The sequence below is a fragment of the Crocodylus siamensis genome, chromosome 4 (genome assembly GCF_052110815.1).
Source record: "Crocodylus siamensis isolate JL-2025a chromosome 4, ASM5211081v1, whole genome shotgun sequence".
Classification (NCBI taxonomy): domain Eukaryota; kingdom Metazoa; phylum Chordata; order Crocodylia; family Crocodylidae; genus Crocodylus; species Crocodylus siamensis.
The window spans coordinates 241,201,177-241,222,641 of record NC_143398.1 but is presented as its reverse complement, the minus strand read 5'-3'; the positions used below and the strand labels follow the sequence as shown (position 1 = coordinate 241,222,641).

At 42.6% G+C, this 21,465-nt stretch overlaps 1 protein-coding gene across 1 annotated transcript in view; it reads left to right on the top strand.

Moving 5' to 3' along the window:
- Window positions 1-532: 532 nt before the first annotated feature.
- RALB (RAS like proto-oncogene B) overlaps window positions 533-21,465 on the top strand; it is a 65,880-nt gene continuing 44,947 nt past the window's right edge. The window contains exon 1 of the mRNA XM_090046037.1: window positions 533-673. The gene's annotated coding sequence lies outside the window, so the exon portion shown is untranslated. The remainder of the gene's footprint in view (window positions 674-21,465) is intronic.

Here is a 21,465-nt window from a genome sequence, read left to right as displayed (position 1 = left end):
AACAGTGAGTGCTGAGGATGAGTCCATTGCAGTCTTACTAGGAAATGTCCAGCTCTGATGCAAGTCTCTAGACTCAGGTGGGCAGGGCATGCTCAGTCCCCTGCTCCCAGAGACCTGCTGCTGATGTGGCGCAAGCCCAGCAGGGCCCTGAGCAGATGGGAGAGTCTACCTGCATGGATCCAATAGCAAAATCCAGCCCTAAGATTGGATGCAGTATGGTGAGTAAGGACAACAAACACTGGAAACAGGAAAGAAAGATACAGTTCTTGCTAACTAGCAGCTGAATTGCTTATGTACCTTTCAGACTCATTATAGTGATATCTTGAATATCGTCTTGGGTTATTGTAACTATTCCTGGGAGGCATCTGGAGGGGAGAAGGGAGGAAAAACAAAGAAGTCATTTTCCAGTATTATCCAACCTGAGGCTCCGGAGTGGTTGACGTTTCAGTTATCTCTGGCGGTTTCCTTGTTTTCAGAACAAGTGTATGATATCACATCCTGAGCCCTTCCCTTTTCTCTTTGCCCTTTGAAGCATTACAAGTCCAGCCACAGCCACTGCGTGAACTGGCCTGGAAGAGCTGATTGCACGGAGCTGCTCTTGCTACTGCCTGCCTGCCTCACTCGTGCTGTTTTGAACACGGCAACAAGAGGACAAGCAGCCCTTCTGAGCACGGTGAGCAACAACTAATTAAGCAAATGTTTTCTCTGGGGTGTAAAACTGCATTGTGAAGAATGCACAGATGTAAACTTAGTTGCATAGAGGCTGGGGCAGTTCATGAAAATGAAATGAGAACAGCCCACTTTCATTTTTCATTATGGAAGTGAAAAAGGAACAGTGGCGTTTCCTGACACAATAACTGAAAGGGGGAGCTGCAGTGGACATGTTGCCCAATGTCCAGAGCCTGAGTCAATTGTGGGAGGAATGGGACACATTTGAGGTCTAAGATGGCATGCCATTCATTGGGAAGAGATAGGGAAAAAACAATTGTTTCACTGTTTATGCCAAGCTCTGGATGAAAACTTTGCAAAACCATTGTATGACAGGCACCTCTTTATTGATATGCTGAATCTCCCTAGATTTAATAAGCTTAATAGTACTAGATGATAGTAAACACAATAAAAGGGAAATAAAAAGGCCATTTTCCTCTGCTAATCTTGGTTCATCCCAAAAGCATACAGGCTGAGCAAACATATTAAACATGAGTCACTGACTCTCCTTCGCATAACTACAGCATCCTTTTGTTCCTTCTGCACTTACCTGGATCTAGGGCTAATTTAGAGCATTGGAGGATCTAAGTGTCAATGGTTCTGTTCTTGGCCTGGAGGCTATGACTTCATAATTTAGGTGCCTCTAAGGGGAAATCCACTGGAAAGACAATAATAGCCACACCCAGCATAAGAGATGTTTTAGTGAGGACAAGTAATCAACCTGCATTTACCCTTTCCACAGAGCCACGCTGCTGAAGTTATTTATTAACACAGAGCTTTGCTTTCTCCAAAAGAGACCTAAGCTTCACATTTTTCTTGGTTTAGCTGCTTAGCTTGAGGCCAGCACTTCCCACTCACGTTCAGTGAGACTGCATACAAAGTAAGGGGCTCAATGTGGGTATGGTGGAATAGACTTTACAATGGCAGATTCATATCCTTGTCCAGATTTTAAATATCAACATTCAGTATAAGATTGTAACTGCTATGTCAAATGTCCAACTCAGCCCTGATGCCATTAAAGCATCCTCTTACTAAAAGCTGGTGAGACCTGCACTCCTTATAACCCTAACCCTAACCAGCCTGACTAACACCAAATTTCCACTTGTCCTTCAGAACCTGCAAAACCAAAGCTGGATTGCTTGCCCTGATCATGGATAGTATGCAAATGCTGTTCTGTTTTGTGTAGGACCTATTAAAAGCTGGTATTTCTGTGAGTGAAAGGGAGGGAACAATAAATGTGGCTAGACTTGGGGAAAGTGTGGGTTGTCATGTACCACCTCCCACAAAAGCCTTATTGATGTGTTCCATCTGCCTAGTGAGGGTGTCTTATTAAATAAGCCCTCTGATTGTATTGGAGTTTAGCAAGAGCTAAACTGTCATTAGGCAATCCCTGAATATGTCATTTAACCCTTCCCATTGTGTTCCTTATCTATCTTTTCTATGCTTGATGCAGTTTTATCAGCTCGTTGATAGTGTCACCTGAGTGGAATAGTAGTGAGGATTATCTTTGTTTCTTGCTGTCTCCTCTGGCTTTTATGAATTTCTCAGTGAAGAATCAGAAGGTAAAGATCCTAGAATTCCTTGAAAATCAAAGCCAGCCAACTCCGGGACACTTCCATTGCTAACATAGGTCTTTCTCTTGAAAAAGATGTGAGAGAAAAGCGCATTCAGTTCCAGACTACCTGTCTATTAGCACACAGAAGGATGCTGCTTGCCATTAGGAAAGCTAGGATGGTTTGTATGGGATCAGTGGTCCATGTAGTCCAGAACTCATGCTGGTTAGACATTCAAAAAGCCCAAGACAGTGCCGATCTAAGTTATGCGGCTTTCTGTAAGTTTAGATCAGTAGCAAACAGAAGACACGTTTGCCCCTTGGTGGTAGGGGGACAAAGTTTAGACCAGGTTCTGCCACTTTTAAACCAGTCTATGTCCTGTTACAGGTGTAGACTGGTTTCTGATCATTTATACCAGTAAAAGTGTAATGACTGTACCTGGCCTCTGTCTGACACTGATCAGTAGTGGAAACTATTCAAAAGAGAAGTTTCTTCCTCTGCTCATCAGTTAGTGGTTGCTTTATATCCTGAAGCATTAGGAGTAATAATCCTTTTATTATTCCTAATGTAATTGTGGATAGTCTTAGTTCCATATAAATGTTCAGTTCATTTCTTGAATCTTCTTAAGCTTTTCTTTTAGTGATATCATGTGGCAGTAAATTCCACAGATTATGTTTTATTCAGAAGAATGTGCTTCCTTTCTACCAGATTTAAACTTGCTGACTTTTAAAACTGCATAGGCCATCAGTGTGTATCATCTTTTCCTGGAAAATGAGAACAATCCATCTAACCTTCTTTTAACCTTATGCCATGCTGAAGAATGACCATTTATCTCTACTTTTTTATTTGCAGTCGCTTTGCCAGTACAGCCCATGTCTGTACCTTGCCTTTTAGTCCTCTGCTCCAAGGGACTTCTGTGACCAGCCATTGAATTGTTCACTGTTTTGTTGTCAAGCTCAAAAAATTCAGCTAGAGAGATTTGACTTAGTAGCTTGATCTTTATGTTTAATAATTCAATAATACTTTCTCCAGCACTTACTATCTTGGATCTTGTAAGGATGCCCACACTCTTAGTTCATTAAGCCTTAGAAGATCTTGTGAGATAGGCCAGTATCATGTCACCGTATTTTACAAGTCATGTGGGGAGTGAAGCACAATTAAACTAAATGACTTCCTCAACATCACTAGTATCATTAGTAGCAGAGATGCAAACAAAACCTAGTTCTCCTTGACCTCTTGTCCTGTGCTCTCTACCAGACTAATCTGGAGTGATGCCTAAAACACTGAAAATAATTGCTTGAAATTGTTTACTTGATTATTATGTTCCATTAAGAAATAAAATTTAGCAACACTTCTATTTTTCTCCCTTCCCCCCCTACGCTTAAGATGGAGTTTCTAATTATTAGTTTGGCACATTTTAATTTGTGTTTATACAATGCTGAGCTTTCTCTGATTTATAGTCTCACAGAAATCTCTGCTAAAGCATAAAAATGCACTTAAAACACATTGTATTCCCTTTACAGCCAATATGGAAGTGCCCTTTTCACACTCTCTGCAGCAGTTTCACATTATAATGTATATAACTTTAACAAATGGAGCATAATAAAGATATCACCCCATGGAGACTAAAAGATTGGGCTGCTGGGTATGTTCCCCTCACTAAATGAAAAGGTAGCCTTAGGCATAGGAGAACAATTGCAGCTTGAGAAGGTTTTGCTTCAATGTGCAATTCTGTATTATATGTGTCATTTCTGCATAAACTAATGCATACAGTCCTTGAAAACATGTGTAGATTAATACAACATAAGTGCATGTCACAGCAAGCTTTATAGATGTTCTGCGCATAGTCTACATATTTGTCTGGTTAGATGTGACATAAATACACTTTCCTATCGCCACTACACTACCTGTATGATAATGGGCTATATACTTCTCTTTATGTGGTATAGGGAAAAATAAATGGCCCAGAAAATATGTGTGTAGGTGGAAGGGAGGGTAGGGAAGAATGTTACCTTGGTGTGCTCCCTCCCACTCTCAGGGACTGCGGAAGCTGTTAGGCTGCATATACAGACACAAATCAGACCTGATTTGAATCCTGCAATTGCTCAGTTAACATTAAGTACAAAACATATCTTGTCAGGGAAAGAACCCTGATATCAATACAACTGTCTTCAACTATGGAGTGTGCTATTTGGTGCAAGGCAAATGGATCAGTGGTGTCACCAAAACCAAGTACACTGTCCCCCCCGGACAATAATGTGAGCCAATTTGCTTCTCAATGTCTCCACCAAAATTTTGCATGTAACATCACACACAGAGTATTAATCTGTAAACAAGCTGCTAAATTAATTGGAAATCAATGAAAACCTAAATTCAGCTTTGCAGCTGAATGCAAATGTAGGTCCTTTGTAGTGGAGGTATTCAGAGATGCTCTTTTAAGCCTTTGCAGGTCTACAACTCCAAAGCAGTTTAACATATAAGTATAAAGCATCAGTAGAGGTGCATTTTTGCCTCAGTTCCCACATAGTGGAGGTTAGGCAAAGCAAGGCAGTATTCAAATTGTTAATTTGCTTCTGATGAGGGAAGGTTATATCAAAGTTAAAGCACCAGTATCTCCTCCTGAGTTAATAGTCTTAATCCATCATCTTTTTTCTTCATGGTTTAATCTACTTTTTAAAATTTGAAGACTGAGCAAATTCTGCATGTGTCATTATGGCTCAAGGATCAGAAAATCATTGCTTCAAGTAGCGTTGGAGCAGTGTTGTAGCTGTGGTGATCCGAAACATAGGTAAGAAGCAAGGATTTTTTAATAGTTTTCTACTGGACAGCATGGTTGGGAGAGATTGGGAGAGACAAGCATTCAGATACACTCTCACTTTGTGCCCAAAAGCTTTTCTAAATCTCTCCCAACCATGCAGTTCATCCAATAAAAGACATGACCCACAAAAAATATACGTCCCAGAATGTGCCTCTTGTTTTTTTTCCAACTACTTTCCCATGAGTCTTATTCAACTTCCACTGAAATTCATAGTTTCATAGTTTCTAGGGTTGGAAGGGACCTGAGCAGATCATCGAGTCCGACCCCCTGCCATGGCAGGAAAGAGTACTGGGGTCAAATGACCCCAGCAAGATGTTCATCTAACCTCCTCTTAAACACCCCCAGGGTAGGAGCCTGCACCACTTCTCCTGGAAGCTGGTTCCAGACCCTAGCCGCCCTGACTGTGAAGTCGCGCCTCCTGATATCTAAACTAAATCTACCCTCTGCCAGCTTCTGACCGTTATTCCTGGTCACTCCTGGCAGTGCTCGGGGGAACAGGGACTCCCCCAATGCCTGCTGATCCCCCCTGACTAGTTTATAACAGGCCACGAGATCCCCCCTCAGCCCTCTCTTGTGGAGGCTGAACAGGTTCAGGTCCCGTAGCCTCTCCTCATAGGGCCTGCCCTGCTGCCCCCTGATCATATGAGTGGCCTCCTCTGGCCCCTCTCCATGCTGTCAACATCCCTCTTGAAGTGCGGCGCCCAGAACTGGACACAATACTCCAGCTGCAGCCTGACCAGTGCCGCATAGAGGGGGAGGATCACCTCCTTGGACCTGCTTGAGATGCATCTGTGGATGCAGGACAAGGTGTGGTTGGCCTTCCTAACTGCCTCTCCACACTGCCAGAAACTTTTTCACAGGCTTCAAGACGGAGCTGTAGTCATGTCCATCAAACAGTGATTAAGGAAAAATATTCACTTGATTAAAAAAAAAAGGCTTGCTCTGGCTGTGTCTATGCCCTTTTTAGCTACACATCCTTTGAATAACCTACTGGATGTGTTTTCCAGCAGAAATGTTTGGGAAATGACAAACTGTAGCCAAACATTAGAAAACATTTGCAAAAAGCAAACTTCGACATTTTTAGATGTGAGTATCCTCACAAGGACTTAGGTCTGAATTACTCATCCAGTTTGGGAATGGAAAAAATACCATGCAACCAATGTGTCAGATCAAAATGGATCAAAACAGCAGGAATGTGGATTACTAAGTACTCACAAAGAACTTTGCATGAGATAGGAGGAAACGGCCTACCCCTCCACCCACTTGCCTCCAGCTCTCTGTTCTGGGAGTATCTAGGGGCATGTGTAGACGAAAGGGGGGCCCTAAATTGAAGCTGTGGGTTTTTAAAAACATGGCTTCAATTTAGGGCTCTTTAAACCCCCGTGTTGTGCACACACCAAACTTACCTGTCATTTCAGTGGCGGGGAGGGGAGAACGAGTTGCCAGCAGGTGGAGCACTCCCTGGGCTGCGGGGGTGGGTGGGGATGGTGCTTTCCTCCATGGCAGCGGTGTACCTCCCCCTGGCAGCACCTGCCTACAGCCACCCAGCTTGGGTGGTCCTGGGGGCAGCGCAGCTGCAGAGAGAAGCACTGGGCCCCTGTGCAGCTCAGGCAGGCAGGCAGACTCCAGGGGAAAAAAAAAGATTAGGCTCACCGCTTTTCTTGGGTGGAGCCTGCCTTCCCAGGCTGCTGCCGGGCTGCCTGCAGAGCTGTCTGCAGAGCCCCTGAGCTCCGCGGAGCCTGGTGCTTTGTTCCGCGGCTGTAAGGCAGCAAACTAAAACTCCTCGGAGGAATTTTAATTTGCTGCACCCCAAGTCATTTAAGGCGCATTATGCCGCTGAATTTGCTACAGCAGCTGGATTTCCTGCACAATACAACGCGTGCAAACACCAACACCATTAAAGTAGTGCAAAAGTATTTAACCCACTTTAAAGTGTTGTGCACACATGCCCCTCATTTCATCTGTGAACAACCTAGGATGCTTCTGGGAGCATCTGGTACTAGGTTCCACCCCCTCAAGTTGTAAAAGTCAAATGCTGCCAATGCTGAGTATCAGTCACAGGAACTAGTCTGTTGTTAAATTCTTAGATAATGGACAAATAGGACAAAGGCATGAGCTGCTCTTGGACAGTCTGAGTAGGAATGGAGCAGCTTTAATTTATTATTTTACTTGGAGGCAGCTCTGGCAGAGAAATGGCTCTTTATCTTGTCCTGCATATGGTGATATTTTACAGACATTCTGAACTATTTTGGAAGAGATGTAAAGAGTAGATGACCTGACAAATTCTCTGATTTAAGTGGGCAAAGTGTCACTTAAATTTAAACCTCAAATTTATGAAAAGGTTTGTTCATTATAGATTGAAAGGTCCTTACCCTCAAATAGTTCCCTTACTAATCAGTGCTTTTTAACTGATCCCAGAACAATCTTGTTCTGTTGTTTCAGTACATGAAAAAAGCATTCTGGAGGTATTAATTCCTTAGGGTGGTGTGGCAGGTTACATTTGAACCATTATTTTAAAGGCACTTAAAATGGGAGTGTCCACGCTCCCATGAAAGGGTGTTAAACTGTGCTAAGTGCCTTCTAAGCATCTTGAATTTATGTCACTGGGTGAGGGTTATCTTTGAGCTGTTCTACTTAGCTCAAGCTAGTATTGTTAGTCTGCTCCATGGAGATAAAGTGACCAACTTGCAGTCATCCAGCCCCTCTACCCCTGACAAACTTTCTACCCTCCCAAACTGTACTGCCCAGGGGGTGGTACTTGCCTCAAGCCAACACCCCCACCTGCCTCCAGTGGGTATGACCCCAGCCCACAGGGCACCATGGTGCCAGCTCCATTGATACAGGAGACCTAAGCTGGGCCCCTGGGCCAGGAATGCAGCACTCCCCTCACAGGGCTATGTGTTTCCCTGCATATGGGTGGCTCTTCTAGCCAGGAAAATTTGGGGGGCATGGTTAACTCCAACAAGAGTCGTGGAATTTGTAGGTGTGGCAGTAATGCATACTGGGAAAAGACAGGGGATCCTTTTTCCATCTCGGAGTAAGAGGGGAAACTGAGATCCGGACACACCTCTACTCTGAGACAGCAATCCAGTGGATATATTTTACAAGTCTTGCAAATTGGATCCTGGAACTTGCCCTACAGAACTGAGAATTCCCCTGTGACATGTTGTTTCTCATTGCATGAGAGGCAGAAAGTGAAATTGAGAAGACCCTGAGAATGAATGAAAGTTAACTAAGCATCCTGTTGTAATTGGACAAGTTGAGTGAAAGGCACAAGGTAAATTAATAGCATGAGTTATGAGAAATAAAATGTCAATTATCATAAATTACATTAATTAAGAGGTGTTGTTAGCAACCGAGGCAAGGCAGACTTTTCTCCTGACATTCCATGACAGGTGTTAATCCTGGCACTGTACAGAAACATTTAAAATATCTTGGATCTTTCAAGTTGCAAATACCATTAGGAATGTTTCTTGCTGAAACTGGGTACAGTGAAACAAATACAAGCTGAATCCATTAATCTCTGGAAAAGCCTTTTGTGTTTGATGGAACAAACAGTTTCTGGTGAAACTCATTTTGCTTGAGGACTAGCTTTTGGTTCCAACTGTGGCTGGGGTTCTGTCAGTTTAGAAGAAGTTAGTTTTGAGCCAGACAGCAGTGTTCGTGCCTTGTTTTAATAGCCGGATGTGTTTAATTAACCCTTGTGTCAGAGGAATCAGACTTCCTGGCAGTATCTTGCAATGCAGAGGGACGAGCCCTAGACACAACCTATACATCCACTATAATGATGTGTTTGGAATATTAATGTATGTGTTTGCATTTAGTATTTAGGAGATAATATTATTACCGTTATTACTGCTTGTACTACTGCCACTACTAGTAAGCATTACTCCCCCTTGACTGCTCACCAGATTGCTGTTAGAGGCTTCAGCTGCTGTATTGCTGGGTGTTTTAAAATTGCAGCTTAATAGGACTCCATACATTGTCCTTCTGTAGGTTCCCCAGGCACTGAAATGTCTGGTACCTGTCTAGTACCTCTCCTGAGACTGAAGCTCTAGCCTAAAGCCTGTCTTAACTCCTTAGATTCTCACCATGCCTTAAAAACCCTCTTTAACAGAATTTTAGTCTTTGGGAGGCATGTGATAACTGAAAGCAAACACACGTGGAAACAGATTGGTTTTGCACAAGGTTTGTGAACACACTTTTGCTTTTCACTTAAGATCATAAGAAAACAGCAAGCTTCCTTAAGACATCAGTGGTTGGCAGGCAGGCAGGCACGCAGTTTATGGTTTGTCTTTCTTGACCTTGATACGTCCTTCAGGTCTGCTCCCTCACCCTGATACAACAACAAGCTCAGTCGTTTCCTGTGCCTGCTCCCATGACACATTTTTAAATCCTCTTTTTCTCTTTCTCCTTGTCTTGATGCCAGTAACTTTCCAATATTCCAAACTTCTTTCCTGGGCAGATGTCATGTGTTGCCTAGCTCTCAGCTAGCCTGTTGTCCCTAAGCTCATTAAGATTTATGATTAACCACTCTCCCTATTTAGGTGGGAACATGTTTGAAGGCCTTGTAAGTAAGGTGAATACAAGTTGACATGATACAGCAGGTTTCATAACAATACATAATAGCTCACTATCAAAACAAAATCCATTCACGGTATAGAAAGATTCCCTTAATCATCACAGTTAGAAAGAGCTGGATTCTTCCAAACAATTGTGTAATCATTAATTCATGACTCTTCTGAAGATCCTTTGGGTTAGGAAAGAGAACATTAGGCACATTTTTAATATCCCAGTTATTGACATTTAGAGATTTGTACAAGGTGACAATGTATGCTCACTTACAGTGCTGAGACTGAAATTTGGTTCCTGGCTTCTGTCTCCTAGACTTATGTTCTAGGATGTGAATAAGAATTTGGTATCATAAGAAGTGCCATACTGGGTCAGACAGCTGCAGTAGGTCCATCTAGCTCCAGTATCCTGTCTCTGACAGTGGACAGTGGTGGATGTTATAGAGGGAGAGCATTGAACTGGGTCAGATAAATGGTCCACCTTGCCCAATAACTGTCAGACAGTGAGAAATGGATATCTGCCGTTCAATACCTCTATCCTGGCATCCACCACTAATTGGTTTAGAGATGCCAGAGGAAACATCTCCAACCATTCTGTTCAATAGCCATTAATAGATCTATCATGCATGAATTTATCCAGTCCTTTTTTCAACCTGGCTATGCTACCTGCTTCCACCACCTCCTGTGGCAATGTCAATTCCACAAGTTAACTATGGTTGCATAAAAAAGTACTTTCTCTTGTTAGTTTTAAACCTGTCACCTACTAATTTCAGTGGGTGCCTTTAGTTCTAGTATTCTGGGACTTGGTGAACAACAGTTCCCTGTTCACTTGGTCCACACCCTTCATGATTTTATAGACCTCTATCATATCCCTCCCCTCAGCCTTCTCCTTTCCAACTGAAGAGTCCTAGCCTTTTTAGTCTCTCCTGGCATGGCAATTGCTTCATGCCCCTGATCATTTTAATTACCCTTCTCTGTACCTTTTCCAATTCTACTACATCCTCTTTTGAGATGTGGGGACCAGAACTGCACACAGTATTCAAGATGTGGGCACACCATGGATTTGTATAGTGACATGTTCTCTTTTTTTTCAGTTCCTTAATGATGCCCAACATTTTATTGGCTTTTTTGGTCACCTGAACTGCACACTGAGCTGATGTTTTTAGAGAACTATCTACAATGACTCCAAGGTCTCTTTCCTGAGTCATAACAGCTAGTTCAGAACCCAGCATTGTGTATGTATAGTTGAGGTTATTTTTCCCAGGTGCATTACTTGCACTTGACATTGAAGTTCATGCCATTTTTTTTGCCCACTCACTTAGCTTGGTGAGATCTTTCTGCAGCTTTCTCCATCAGCTTGGGACTTGATTACCTGGAATAATTTGGTATCATCTGCAAACTTGGAGATTTCACTGTGCACCCCCATTTCCAGAGTCATTGATGAAAATGTTGAACAAAATTGGGCCCAGCACAGATCCTTGTGGGACCCCTACTTTTGACCTCCTTCCATCCTGAAAAGTGACCATTTAGCCCTACCCTTTGCTTCTATCTTTTAACCAGCTCTCAATCCACAAAAAAACTTTCCCTCCAATCCCATGGCAACCCAGTTTTTTTTTAAAAAAAGCTTTGGTGAGGGGACCTTATCAAAAGCTTTTTGAAAGTCCAAATATATTATGTCAACTGGATCCCCCTTGTCCATGTGCTTGTTAACACCCTCAAAGAACTCCAGCAGATTGGTGAGGCAGGATTTCCCTTTACAAAAACCATGTTGACTCTTCCCCAGCAGACCATATTTCCATGTGACTGCTGGTTTTATTCTTTATTATAGATTCTACCAACTTGCCAGGGATGGAAGTGAGACTCACTGGTCTGTAGTTCCAGGATCACTTCCGGAGCCCTTTTGAAGATGGGCGTTATGTTGGCAACCCTGCAGTCCTCTGGCACAGAGACCATTTGTAATGATAGGTTACATACTATTGCCAGCAGTTCTGCAATTTCACCTTTGAGTTCCTTCAGGACTCTTGGGCAAATGTCGTCCAATCCTGGTGCCTTATTCGTATTGTTTATCAATTTGTTCTAAAGCTTCCTCAGTTGTCACTTTCAATGTGGTCCAGCTCTTTAGACCTATCTACTAGAAAGGATTGATCTGGCATGGAATTTCCCCAGTATCTTCTGCAGTAAACACTGATGCAAAAATCTTTTAGCTTCTCTGCTATGGCCTTATCAGTCTGAGTGCACCTTTTATACCTTGGTCATCTAATGGCTTCCACGGATTCTCTACCTAGCTTCCTGCTTTTTTATTTAAAAAACAAAGTTTTAATGATGCATCTTTTTAGACCTTAAGGGCCTGCCTTATTTCTTTTACACTTAAACCTACGCAGAGCTTGTGTTTCCCCTTCTCATTGGGGCATCCACTTGAAAGATATTTTTTTGAGTGGATCCTTAAATGTGGTATGCACTTTTCCCCTGAGCCTCTAATATGGTATATTTTAAACAGCTTCCAAGCTGCCTGTAGGCTTTTTACATTTTTGACTGCTCCTTAACCATCTTTCTAACAAACTTCCTCATTTTGTATAATTTCCCTTCCTAAAGTTGTATATTGGCATGGTGGACTTTTTTTGGCTTACTTCCTGCTAGATATTGAATGTGATTATGTTATGGTCACTACTACAGAGTGGCTCACCAACAGATACCTCATGAACCAGGTCCTGCGTGTTACTCAGGATTAGGTGTAGGGTTGCTTCTTTTATGGGTTCCAAGATGAGTTGTTCTAGAAAGCAGTCATTTATTGCATCCAGAAATGTGTATTTCCACACCTTGTCCTGATGAGGTGTTTATCCAGTCTATGAGGATAATTGAAGTCTCCAATTATTATTGCTTGTCCCATTTTAGCATCTTCTCTAATCTCCCTGAGGCTTTTATAATCACCTTCAGCTTCCTGATCTGGTGGTCAGTAGTACAGTCCTAGCACTATATTCTTTTTATTCAGGTATGGATTTCTACACATAGGGATTCTATGGCTTGATCTTATTCTTATTTGAGTCAATAAGGTGTAAATTACTAAAGCCAAATACTGCCAGAGAGATACAAGCTGTAACAATTACTTTATCTTCAGGGAATTTCCTTCTTTAATTGATTGAAACGGGTGTTAAGTTTCAGCTGAAACTCATCCCCGGGGACAAGTGCTACTGGATTCTGCCATGGCTCGCTTTCAGTGTATGCAGCCAGTTAACATGCAGTGGAAAGCTCCAGTAGCTGTCAGACAAGCCAAAGAAATTCATCACTTACCTTTTGATGGATGGGGAATAAATTACATTTTTTTTCTCTTTGGAAGACGTACACACTTCTTTTGCTATTGTGTCTGATAATGGCAAGGATTTTTTTGGAAGGTAATTCCCAGAACAAAACTAGAGCCAGCATTAGTTAATAGCACTCCAGGCAATATGTGTACAAGGCCAAAGACAGGGGAAGGTGGAGAGAGGTTTCCATTTGATAAACTGTAGGAAAAATGACTTTATCTTACCACTAACATTTTCATTTTACAGAATGTAATTCTTGGTTAGAAAAGGAAGAATTATTTCTTTTGGGTAAAAAAAAAAATATTCCTGATAAGTCTGAGCAAATCTATGACTCTCCCTTCATTCAAACCCTCCTTGGAAACTTCTATAAAGTTTTTCTATGCTGATCCACCAGGCATTGCTATTTACTTCGTTAAAAGAAGCAAAGCGCTTGTCTTGGTCCAGTTACAGCTGATGCGTTACTAATGGCAGTGCGAGTTACTAATGCTCTAGGTGAGATCCTCATGCCCATTGGTACCTGTTCTTCCTTCACTTGTATTTGGTTTTGATCATAATCTCTCAAGAGAAGATGCATTTGTTTTCCAGCTCCTCAAAGGTACCACACTTGTCTTTTACTTCATGTAAGTTAATAAAAATCAGGCAGGAAACAAGAAACCACCGCAACAATATACATGTGCTTTTCCAGGAACAGTCCTCATATTCTGCTTTTTGTTATGCCAGTATAATAAATCTTGCTTTTGCAGAGAGCTCTGCCCTCTCTGCAATGTGTACATGCCTACCATAGAGTGCTTAGTATTATATATTTTCTAAGCATTGTACAATTATTAAATAATCTGGGCAATCCATAAAGTTGTAAGTCTTGTTTCCATGGCACAGATTATGAAACCACATCTTTCAATGTTTAAGTGACTTTCCCAAGGCCACAGAATATGCCTGTGGCAGAACTGGACTCTTGGGTTGGTGTTCAGCCTTTTACAGCATATTGCCAAATTAAGCATGGTGCTAAGAACTGTCCTTCCCGAGGGGCATGGTTGTTTATTAACTAGAAGCAGCATGTAGAGTCTGAAAAAGGGTGGGTAAAAATTCCGTTTTCCCTTAGTCAATGGGGGAAAATGGCCAAGAAGGTGGAGGTGGATAGCTGTGTTATTCTGAAGTTAGGCAGAAGATAAAGTTAGGCAGTGTGACACCTTGAAAACTGATTGCTTCAGACTGGTATAAGCTTTAATAGGCAACAACCTACTTCACCAGGTGTATGGTATAGGGAATGTGATAACTGTGACTTAAAAATAAAAGTATGAATGCATTCAAGGCAAAATAACCAATTATTCTGTATAGGAATACCTCCTTAGCTAAAAGGAGCCAAAGAGCTTTCCAAACCTAAAATTATCTAGGAGCACAGCATGCCTTGGGCCCACTGCACCAAATTACATAGGATCCCTTCTTACACTATTGAGATGTACCCACTATGGGGCTAAAACATGTCAGTTGTTTAACCATGCTACACAGCAGCTCAGAAGAGGGAAGTAAAAAAGGCTGCTACATCCATCTGGAACTGTAGAGAAATTTCGGGAAAGCAAAGAGCAATTATTTGTGCTGGAATTTGGTCAGAATATCTTGCCAGCAAAGGCAGGGAATGTGGTGGAGGCAGCAAGCTGTGGCCCTGGAAGGAAGGCAGTAGTTCCTGTTGTTCATTAGTAGCTTCAGAGGAAGGAGTGCATCCTGCCTGCTCAGGCTTATCCATCAGCAAGATTATGCTAACACTAATTTTATTAGTCTTTGTGCCTTCCCTGTTGAGGCAGGAGCCTGTTCAGCATCTGTCAGGAAATGGACAACTTTCTCTATAAAAGGATGTTGAGCTCTTTGTCTAGCACACTGCAAATTGCTTATCTATTTAGACTGAAATCCCAGTCACTTGCATGTTCAACAAAGACTCCACAGGGTTGCAAACACAGGATCATTAGTCCTCACATCCTAGCCAATTTTTTTCTCCAATCGCAGAAGTTTTTTCTCCCCAGTATTCAACAACTTCCTGGCTGTGAATTTGAAGCACATTTAAATTGGTGACTGGTAGCAGAGTATTGCACTGTATTCAGCCACGTAAGGCACAGTAACAGTGCAAATTTTCCCCATAATATTGATGCAACTTAATTCCAACCTGGAGATAAGAGAGTAGTTCAGTCTCCATAGCCCATTCAGTGTGTTCTGAGTAGTCTCCATGGAGGTTATACATCTTTTGTGTGACTCATTGTTATGCCTGGTAGTATCTTTCAGGCACAGCTGGTAGTCTAGGTTAGATTAGGATCAGCAATCCAGACCATTCTTCACTGAGGATTGAGTCTGTATGGCCTAGTATTTAGCCCAAAGTGCAGTGCCCCCTGCATTTCTTGCTTCTGTATGCTGAGCTGGTTTGGGAGCTGCTTCTGGGTCTGGTACGGTGTGTTTTCATACAGCCGCTGAGCTGGTTCAGAACCTCTCTGTTGTCTAGAAGTGAACCCTCTCCAAACCTGCAGTGAGCCTTGCTGAAGGATGTGGGATTGTGCATATGGAAAAGCGGGCATAGATCTGAACTAATCTCACATACAGACAGACATATCTGTGCAGCACAGCCCTTTACTCTCTAGTGCAGGGGCGGGCAATTATTTTGCGCAGACAGCCACTTACTTACTGAGTTTCAGCAAGCCATTGAGGGCTGCATGACAGGCAGCCCAGGGCAGATTAATATTAATTTTCTAAATTTTTAGGGGCCCCATGGGCCGGATAGAATGGCCTGGCGGGCCGCATCCGGGCCCCGGGCTGCATTTTGCCCACCCTTGCTCTAGTGCCTGGTCTGCAAAGGGTAACCAGCCTTATACTCCTCTAGCTGATAGACACATATCTTTAGGGTTACCATATTTCCAGGTTCAAACAGAAGATACCTGTGGGGAGGAGGGGGCAGAGTGGGAGGGGTATATGATTATGTGGGGGAGCATATGTCTGTGCTCTGCCTCTGCCCCTCATTCCTAAGCCCCTATCTCCCCAGCCCTGCTGGTGCCCCTCACTCCCCCCACACGCCCACCGCAGTCCTGCTGGTACCCTCACTCCTGATCTCCAGCCCCCTGCCTCCCTAACCCCCCATGATGCCCCTGGCTTCCAGCCCTGCCAGTGCCCCTCACTCCTGACCCAAAGCCCCCTGTCCCCCCACCCCTGCTGATGCCCCTCATTCCTGACTCAGAGCCCCCGTCCCCCCCAGCCTGCTGCCCATACAGCTCCTGCCTGTGCATGCACGTGTGCGTGTGCATGCACGCATACACGCGCGCGCGCACACACACACACTTGCTGGGGCCTGTGAGCAGAGCATGTGACCCCTGACAACCAATCCCCTTGCCTGCTGCTCCCAGCCCCAAGCATCCAAGCTGCTTATGCCTGAGAAAAGCAGAGGCAGAGCAAAAACCCAGACACTTGCTCACATTTTAAAAACCCACCAAGACACGAGGATGGGGGGGCCAAAAAAGAGGACATGTTCAGGAAAACCCAGATGTAAGGTAGCCCTACATGCCTTGAGCTCAAGAGATATGGAGCCTGTCTCCCCAAGAGAAAAGTCCCCCAATCCATTTCTCTGCCAGCTTGTGACCTTGACATTATGAGGCCTTGCAGTGCCTGCTGAAGTCTTTACAGCCAAAGATGTATTACACTTGCCTTGCTCTCATAAGTAGAGGAGGAGGGGTACTGTGGCAAAGCAAAGGACTTGCTCTGAAGCTTAGGGACTTGTCTAGTGAAGTAGGAGGAAGCTGGTGAAAATGATCCTGGAGCCTGTTACACGTTCAATTAAGGGCAAAAACAGGTCAATCACTTCTCTGTGTTTTTACACTTGGAGCTGACAGGACACATTACTTCTTATTTATACCTACTGCATAGAAACAAGACCCAGTAATTACAAAGCAGTCCATCTGTGTCATGTGGTAGCTGCATGAAGAATCAACAGTTAAATCACCAGGGCAGAGAGAACTTGTGCATGCTATATAGCCCCAGAAGGAGGCAGATGGCTTTAAATTGACCCTGAAAGTTGTGGAGGTGGGGTTCCCACAGCTAGTGAATACATCTAACTCTTGTTTAACAAGCAACTACTATTCCAACTGAAATCACTTCAGGACATAAGAGCCGGAACCCTAAGAAGAATATATGACAGACAGATTTGGGAATGTATAAAAAGATGCATATCTTGCATGATTTCTTGAGGTGTAGATAAGAGTCTTAGATAGACACAAGGGGGGCAGACTTTTATTTCCATTGACAAAAAAAAGGTCATTCTTGCTGTTTTTAAATCGTAATGATTTTCATTTTTTTTCCAAATGTGATGTTTATTTGCTTAAGTTTTTAGCTTTCATGCAGTGGAACTCTAGGCTTTTTTAAAACCAAGTTTTTAGCAGAATAGTGCAAAAATGTGAATAAGACCCATTAGTGAAAAAGATGGTAGGAATCGTGATGGGATTTTTATACAAGTGCTGGTTCATGTTCTGATTAGACCGCGTCAGAGCAGACTCGATTAATCAAGTCTGCTCCATGTTCCAATTAGAATGCTGTAGTGTGGCCTCATTGTCATGTGTATAAGCCACTGTGGGTTTAAAAATGGCCGCTGGGGTGCATTATCTAAACCCCTTTGAATGAGGTTTAGATAAAGCATCCTGTGGCTATTGTTAAACTTGTGGGGACTTAATGTACATGACGATGAGGCATTTTATTTAGAGGGGCTGTCCGGGAACCGCTGTAATTGCAACACCCCCTCCCATCCCTGAGCACATGTATAGGCACCCATGCATGAGTCTACCTGAACAGAGTTCTGAAAAGAGTTTCAAATCTCAGCTGACTGTCAACTAAATGTTGAAGATGAGGTGTATACTCACATCTCAACATCCCTGAACCTTAAGTAGTTTGAACTTTGCAGCTTGGCTGATTTCTACAGTAGACAGAACCAAAACACTGGATATGAACTAAGGAGAGATCATATGAAGACATGGTGTAGTTCATGCCTATTTCTGAAAAAATGGGATTTCCCCAGAGGGTTCTTTTGAGTCCAGTAACATTCAATGAATGATTAATGACTTGGAGACTGGAGCTGTGTGTGCACTTGGTAAATTTTTAGATGACTCCAAGTTGGGAGGGGAAGCAATCTGGATTTTAAAAAAGACCTTAATTAGAAAAATGATCTGAAATAAATAGGAGGAAATTCAATAAAGGCAACTGCAATTATACTTGGGAAGGAACAATCGAATGCACAGATACGAAACTGGGGAGAGACTGATTAGGCTGCAGTACTGCAGAAGTAGATAGCAAGCTTAATGTGAGTCCACATTATTACATTGTTGCAAAAAAAAACCCCAAGCAAAACACTGACTGCAAAAGGGAGGTACATTAACTGGAGTGCAGCATGCAAGTCCCAGGAAGTGATTCTTCTCCACTGTATAATTAGAACTGATAAGGCCTCAGCTGGAGTATTGTGTCCTGTTTTGGGCACCAACCACTAAGAGATATGGAGAAACCGAAAAGGGTCCAGAGGTCAGCAACAAAAATGACTAGAGGTTTGGGAAGAACTGGGTTTTTGGAAAACAGAAGACTGAGAGGGATGTGATAACCATCTTTGAATACCTGAAGGGTGGTTATAAAGATGATGATAAACTGTTCTTTCCCTAAAGGAAATTTAGATCAGATACTAGGTGTTCTTACTGAGAGGAAGGTTAAGTACTGGCACCAGTTACATATTCATCACTGGTAGTTCTTGAGTGAAGGTTAGAGAAACAATTGTCTGGGATGGATGGTTTTGAGGGGGATGTTCCTGTCAGCTGGGCTAGGTGACCTTCTGAGGTCCCTTCCATCCCTTTTTATATGATACTATGAAAAAGCAGGAAATGCATAGATAAACCGTGACTCTTGCCCTTTCTATTGGCCTTCATATCTTAAGTCTCAATGGCAAATCTGGAGCCTGTTTGCTTTCCAAAGTACTTGCAAGGCCTGCACTGGGTGGGGAAGGAAATAGCAGCTGCTGCTACTCTGCAATAAGCTCCCAGGCTTGGTTTATTTAAAGCTACCCCCTTCTAAGTTTTCCAGGAAGTAACTTGATGAGTTAATACAGATCTGCCTATGCTGCCCATTCCCAGTTACCTTATGCTTACTGAGTAGACAGAGAGCAAGAGTTAGCATGCTTCTTTCCTCTGCTGGTTAGAGCACTTTCCCAGGATAGAGGCGACCTGTTTCAGTAAATAAATACATCAGTGTAGTTGGACCACCAACATCAAAGACTGGACGGGATTAAAACTGATTGTTCAAGGATTGCAAAAGACCAGGAAGAATGGAGGAAAGTTATTGCTACATCAAAGGTGCTCCAATGGTCGGTGTGGCCTTGGGACTAACTTGACTTGACATGATTTTATCCTAACCTTGAAGGCACTCCCAGGCTTATTTCTTCTCTCTTGGACTGCATGACTAACGTTATTGCCTTCAGAGTGATGGCTTTTCAGGGGCAGGAACTGATGATCCCCTTAGTATTGTCCACCTATTTTACAGAGTGTTACAGAGTATTCATTTATGGTGCAGCATGAATGACCAGTACTATTTGCAACGTAGTATTAAATACTTATAAAGTACTTAATAAGTATTTTTAAATATTTTATATCAGTTAATGACTTCAGTACTAAAAGTCATTAGGCTGACAGCCTTGGAGACTGTCACCTGTTGATCAGCAGGAAGGAAAAAGCCTGAGCTTCCCCTTTACAGCCTGTACCCGTGTCTGGAAGAAACTGCTTCTAGAGAGGGGCTCACTTTCCTTTCTCCATTCAGCCATAGCCTTTTATTCTGGGGCACTCAAATAGTGACAGATGTGGTGGTCTTCTGTGATGTGGATTTTTATTCCTATGGGAAGTGGTCTGAGTTCAACACTTCCTTTGTGATATAACCCCAGACATCCAGGGAAGATGATTTTTGGTTACTACTGACCCATACCAGATTCAGATATTTTTGTCTGTCACTGAAAATCTGAAGTTTCTCCTCTCTGAGTCATCCAGGTCCCCAGATCATTCTGCTTTGAAACAGGTACATTTTTACTCCTTTAAAAAAAAACAACCACCAAAAAACAAGTAATGCTAATCTGCTTGTCAGCAGGTAACACTGAGTGAGAATCAGGTGTGAACAGACAATAGCAAGTAAACCTGACTGCAGATCCAGCGCACCCACAGATACAGAGGCATGAGGAGGCTGCATATTAATTAGCTGCTTCTGGGTCACATTTGTTTCTTCTCCCCCTCAGAAATTCTCACCAGCATTAATGCCCTTTGCATCAGACCCATAGACCTTCAAGCCTACACTGCACCTGCTTTTCTGCTGCTTTGCATTTCCTGGGGTCATGTGCACCTGTACAAAGTACAGTTTTGATCTGGTACTATTTTGCATTCTGGTACACACTTGGGTCTGAATGACCATACAAGATGCAAAGCAGTGGAAAGATGGGCTCATGCATGCTGCCACTTGGTTGTTACCCTGTTATTAAATGACTAGAGTAACATATTTCAAGGGTGAGGCCTTGTTCTGTGCTCTGAAGGGGACAACAGTCGCTATCTGAGGTTGTTCAGCTATTTCAGGGTTCTGGTATTAAAAGTCTGATCAGAAAAGTGAAGCCAAAGGTACCTGTATTATTCTTTATAAAATCCAGCTGGAGGATAAATTTCATACCTGAATAGATTTAAGCAATGTACAATTAGAAGTGTCAAATTTTGATTTATAGTCTCTTAAAAGGTTGCGTAAAGTTAACTAGTAAACAAAATCCTAAAGTTATACAAAGGTGACTGTACGATTAAAGTGAAATCCGAGTTCTCAAACCTCGTAGCAGGTTCAGACATATCATGGACTTTTTTTTCCCATCTAGACTGAACTTCCTTAAAGGATTGTATTGGCAGTTTTTAGCATGCTTGTCTCAGATTTTGATCTAAATTAATCCAGTGTAAATCTAGAGTTACTTCAGCAGCCCATGAAATGAAATTGGATTTTAGATTATTTTAACTTTAAATTTAGATCCAAAAAATGCCCCCAGAACCCAAGAGGGAAGGGAGAGGACAAGAATATGTCAAGGCAGGTGTCTACTGATGCTGCAGAAACAATTTTGGTTAGGCAACAAATATCAGGAAAAAATAGGATTGCTGGCATTTCTTTGTTATGGAGGGAGGGGGAATGTTCTAAATATATAAATCCAAGGCCTCTGTTGCTGTAGATTAGTGCAGTTCTACTGAAATTAACAGGGATATACTGAATTATGCCAGCTGAAGAGTGAGCTCTGTACCATACATACAAGCGAGGTAAGCCCAATCACAAGGGCCCAAGGTCTGGACCTAGTCTCCTTATAAGTTGTTAATATAACTCTGAGTTTTGCAAAGTATGTAAATCCCTGAAGTGTCTTTTGAAATAACTTGCCGACATAATTTTCTTCCAGTTCATTTCAGATATAAATTGGTTTCCTAAGGAAACTTACTAGCTCAGTAAATCAAACAGAGATC